We start from the raw sequence: 5,941 nt of genomic DNA on the forward strand, positions 1-5,941 counted from the left end.
AATGCAATCGGGCAGGTAACGTTCTCCTGGCATTCACCAAACCCAGACTCATCCTTCAGACCGACAGATAGAGAAGCGTGATTCATCAGTCCACACAAGTATTTCCAGACTTCTTATTGCTCTGGCAAGCGTGGTCGAGGATCGGAGGTAACACATGTGCCAACTTATGGTGCCTCCCATAGTCACTTTACTCCTAAATACCATGCCTCCATAATATGACACGTGATGGAGGATGCCACGATGTATTTCTCACACATTAATAAGGAGTCTGGGAGGAATAAACCTCAGTGTAAAGTCAGAGGCACACGGAAGTACACGGAAGTACAATATGGACCAAAGCGTTCTCCGGGCTCTGTATTATGTTTCCGTACCACACAGATCCGTGATACCGCCATGTACATTAGCTCTTAAAAGTCAAATAATTAGTCAAACGACGACCACTGTTCCCCTGTATCTGGAAATTTCAATTATGGATGAGTCGGTTTCCTGCCAGAAGATAAGAGAACAATCCAAGAAACTCAATGACATGGTTGTAAGAAGTGCCGGTCAGGGGAAGGATACAAGAAAATTTCTAGTCAATGGTTGTTAAAACAGTGGAAAAATAGGACAAAAATATAAATGGTCCTAGTGCCAGCCATCCTCAAGTGATCGTGTAAGTGAGGAGAACCCAAGTGACCACCAAGACCGGACATAACGGCAAAGACGTTCCAGTTTTCTAGCATAAAATAAGTCACAAAAGGGCTTAAAAGTTACAATTTGCAGGCAAATTGCAACTTTTTGTCTCTTGTGGCGGCCTCATATTTTTTATGGAAAGGGGGCGTAGCTTCGAGAAAGGTAGCGGGGCCAAAAGTATTAGAATTTACACCAGAAAACTGGCGCAAATTATGGTGGAAGTCTACACCAGTGCCTAGCGTAAAAAAAAAATGAATGCTCACCTCACTCCTCCACTCTTTTCCTCCGGCACCCCTCAGTATGATGTGGCGTGCTGACGTTGGGCACCATCAGGGCGTTGTATGGGACACAGCACTGATGACGCTGAAGTACTGCTTCGAATATAAGGTCCTGACGCTGCTCGGCGTCAGGACCTTGTACAAACGGCGCTGGTGTAATGAGAGGACGCGGAGTGGGAGGAGCAGTAAGGTGAGTGTGTGTTTTTTGTTTTAAGGCCACAATTGTGGCACACGGCCCAGCCGAAAGATGTGACATATTTATTAAGAGGCTTTCGTATGAAACGCCAATCCTAAAAAATTGCCCCTATTGTGCATATGATAACTGAAGCAACCTCAGCCGCAGCTTGTCATGGGGCATGTGGAAGACATTGAAATCACGTGGGAAATGGTCCTCGGGCCTGATGAGATAAAATGCCCCATCACCACTATAAAGAATGGAGGTGGCAATATCGTTCTGCTCGGCATGCTTCCCTGCTGTAGGTCTCCAATTCAGTCCCTTTAAGGACCTACTAAAATGGGGTCATTCAGGTAATGTAACTCCCTTTATTGATGAGGAAGAATCGGGTCACTTTTGGTAAATGTATCATGTATATAGCGGTGACGTATATTGTACTGGATCGGGTGTCATTATAAACACTTGTGTTATGTCTTGTGGTTCTTTGTCGCCTTCTAGTGGCCAATGCACAGTTTGCAAAACAAAATCACCAAAAATGTCGGAGAAAAACAGATCTTGTGAGGGCCAGTGGCGTAACTACCGCTATAGCAGCCGTAGCGGCTGCTACGGGGCCCACGGCATGGGGGGGCCCATGTCGCCCGTCGGCACGGGCCCCCACCATGGCCGGAGGCTCCGCTAGCAGCCGCTATGGCTGCTACAGCGCGACGCCACTGAACACTACGGCAGAGCAGGGAGGTATCTCCCCGCTCTGCCATTAAACAAAAGACCTGTATCCCCTATCCACAGGATAGGGGATACATATGTGATCGCTGGCAGCGATAGGGAGAACGGGGCACTGAAAGTCCCCTGAAGTTCTCCATCACAAACCTCGGACTTCCGGGGTCTGTGTCGGCAGCTCCGTAGAAATGAATGGAGCGCCGGTCGCTTTCATTTTTATTGAGCTGTGCAGACGCCGGAAGTCAGAGGTTAGTCATGGAGAACTTCGGGGGACTTTCGTTCTCCCTATCAATTCCAGCGGAATAGGGGATACATGTCTTTTGTAGGACACGCTGTAGGTCGCATTTTTTGGGAGGGGGGGCGCTGTATGGCGTTCCCTACAGGGGGGGGCACTGTATGGCGTTCCCTACAGGGGGGGCTGTATGGCGTTCCCTACAGGGGGGGCTGTATGGCGTTATCTACAGGGGGATGTATGGCGTTATCTGCAGGGGGGACTGTATGGCATTATCTACAGGGGGGCTGTATGGCGTTATCTATAGGGGGATGTATGGCGTTCCCTACAGGGGGTGCTGTATGGCGTTATCTACAGGGGGGCTGTTTGGCTTTATCTACAGAGGGGGCTGTATGGCGTTATCTACAGGGGGCTGTATGGCGTTATCTACAGTGGGGCTGTATGGCGTTATCTACAGGGGGGCTGTATGGCGTTATCTACAGGGGGCTGTATGGCGTTATCTACAGGGGGGCTGTTTGGCTTTATCTACAGAGGGGGCTGTATGGCGTTATCTACAGGGGGCTGTATGGCGTTATCTACAGGGGGCTGTATGGCGTTATATACAGTGGGGCTGTATGGCGTTATCTACAGGGGGCTGTATGGCGTTATCTACAGTGGGGCTGTATGGCGTTATCTACAGGGGGGCTGTATGGCGTTATCTACAGGGGGCTGTATGGCGTTATCTACAGGGGGGCTGTTTGGCTTTATCTACAGAGGGGGGTGTATGGCGTTATCTACAGGGGGCTGTATGGCGTTATCTACAGGGGGCTGTATGGCGTTATCTACAGGGGGCTGTATGGCGTTATCTACAAGGGGGCTGTATGGCGTTATCTACAGGGGGCTGTATGGCGTTATCTACAGGGAGGCTGTATGGCACTGGCACCCCCGCACCACATCAATAAAAAGTTACTATAGTAACTCGGGCCGCGGGCCCCTGTTACTATAGTAACATACTTTACTTACCTTCCTGGTTCCGGATCGCAGCGGAGGTCCTGACGTCAAACGCTGTGCGCAGCGCATGACGTCACAGCGCTATGCGCCGCGCACAGCATCGAGACGACAGAACTCCCGCCGCGGCCGAAGAGGAAGGTAAGGTTAGCCCTGACTGGCGGGGTCTGACTCCCGGGACCCGCCAATCAGCTGTTTTGAAGGGGCCGCAGCACTCGTACGAAAGCTGCTCCCCTTCATTCCTGTCACTTCATTCCGGTCACACTGTGAATCGGTGTCGGCGATTCACAGTGTGGGCGAGTAGTGAAATGAAGGGGAAGCAGCTCTCGTACGAGTGCTGCGGCCCCTTCAAAACAGCTGATTTGCGGGTCCCGGGCGACACATCAGCTATTGATGGCCTATCCTGTGGATAGGCCATCAATGTTTAGGGACTGCACAACCCCTAAGCCTACGATGTAGCAGGCTTAGGGGGCCCATGAGACAGGATCACAGATTGTGTGATCCTGTCTGCTGGGCCCTGTATCTAAGCCAATCACATGGTAGGCTTAGATACATGGCCCATGCGTGATCCTGTCTGCTGGGCCCTGTATCTAAGCCTACCACACTGTAGGTTTAGATACAGGGCCCCAGCACACAGTAATCTTATACTGTATAAGATTACTGTCTGCTGGACCCTGTATCTAAACCTACAGTGTGGTAGGCTTAGCTACAGGGTCCCACAGACAGTATCACACATGGGCCCTGTGTCTAAGCCTTAGGGTATGTGCACACACACTAATTACGTCCGTAATTGACGGACGTATTTCGGCCGCAAGTACCGGACCGAACACAGTGCAGGGAGCCGGGCTCCTAGCATTATAGTTATGTACGATGCTAGGAGTCCCTGCAACGCTGCAGGACAACTGTCCCGTACTGTAATCATGTTTTCAGTACGGGACAGTTGTCCGGCAGCGAGGCAGGGACTCCTAGCGTCGTACATAACTATAATGCTAGGAGCCCGGCTCCCTGCACTGTGTTCGGTCCGGTACTTGCGGCCGAAATACGTCCGTCAATTACGGACGTAATTAGTGTGTGTGCACATACCCTTACACATGTGTTACTAATCATTTTTTGTGTGTTTTCTTACAGGTTCGGTCGTTGGACTACGGCGGATTCCAGGACTACTTCGATGACAGCTTTTTTTTTATTGTCAATAAAATGGTTAATGAGGGTTGTGTGGGTTTTTTTTTATTTCAATAAAATATTTTTTCTATGTCTTTGTAGTTTTTTTTTAAGCTATATTACTACCGCCTTAGTAATGGCCGCCGGCTGATTGACAGCATCCATTGCTAAGGCGGGACTTAGTGTTAGCGGATGCAGAGGCTAACACTAACCCCCTTTATTACCCTGGTACCCACCGCCACCAGGGGTGCTGGGAAGAGCCGGGTACGATCCAGTACTTGACCATCTGTAGTGATGGTCGGCCACTGGGGTGGCCGCAGGCTGGTATTATCAGGAGGGGAAAGGCCAAAAACAGTGGCCCTTCCCATCCTGGTAATGCTAGGCTGCTGCTGCTTTATTGTATCTGGCTTGTTATGAAAATGGGGGGGACCCCACGTCATTTAAAAAAAAAAATAATAATAATTGGAAAGAACGATGTGGGGTCCCCCCCAATTTTCATAACCAGCCAGATACAACACAGCAGCAGCAGGCAGCATTACAAGGGTGGGAAGGGCCACTGTTTTTGGCCTTCCCCAGCCTAATACTACCAGCCTGCGGCCACCCCGGTGCCTGCCCGTCACTACAGATGGTCGGGTACTGGTTTGTACCCGGCTCTTCCCAGTGCTCCTGGTGGCGGTGGGTACCGGGGTAATAATGGGGGTTAGTGTAGCCTCTGCACCGGCTAACATTAATCCCCGCCTTAGTAATGGAGGTTGTCAATCAGCCAGCGGCCATTACTAAGGCGGTAATAATAAAGTTTAAAAAGATACAAGCACATAGAAAAAATATTTCATTGAAATGAAAAAACAACCCTCATTAACCATTTTATTGAGAATAAAAAAAACGCCGTCATTGAAGTCCTCGAATCCGAAGTCCAACAACCGAACCTGTAAAAAAAACACAAACACAAAAATAATCAGTAACACATAAAGAAGCAAAATTATTATTCTTACCTATCCTGGGTGTCCAGCGCTGGAGCCGCAATGTCAGCGAGCTGGGCCCTGTATCTAATCCTATCATGTGTGATACAGTCTGCTGAGCTGTGTATCTAATCCGATCATGTGTGATACTGTCTGCTGAGCCACTGTATCTAATCCTATCATGTGTGATACTGTCTGCTGGGCCACTGTATCTAATCCTATCATGTGTGGTACTGTCTGCCGGGCCCTGTATCTAATCCTATCATGTGTGATACTGTCTGCTGAGCCCTATATCTAATCCTATCATGTGTGGTACTGTCTGCTGAGCCACTGTATCTAATCCTATCATGTGTGATACTGTCTGCTGAGCCTTATATCTAATCCTATCATGTGTGATACTGTCTGCTGAGCCCCTGTATCTAATCCTATCATGTGTGATACTGTCTGCTGAGCCACTGCATCTAATCCTATCATGTGTGATACTGTCTGCTGAGCCACTGTATCTAATCCTATCATGTGTGGTACTGTCTGCTGAGCCACTGTATCTAATCCTATCATGTGTGATACTGTCTGCTGGGCCACTGTATCTAATCCTATCATGTGTGATACTGTCTGCTGGGCCCTATATCTAATCTGATCATGTGTGATACTGTCTGCTGAGCCACTGTATCTAATCCTATCATGTGTGATACTGCCTTCTGAGCCACTGTATCTAATCCTATCATGTGTGGTACTGTCTGCTGAGCCACTGTATCTAATC

The sequence above is a fragment of the Rhinoderma darwinii genome, chromosome 10, assembly GCF_050947455.1.
Source record: "Rhinoderma darwinii isolate aRhiDar2 chromosome 10, aRhiDar2.hap1, whole genome shotgun sequence".
Classification (NCBI taxonomy): domain Eukaryota; kingdom Metazoa; phylum Chordata; class Amphibia; order Anura; family Rhinodermatidae; genus Rhinoderma; species Rhinoderma darwinii.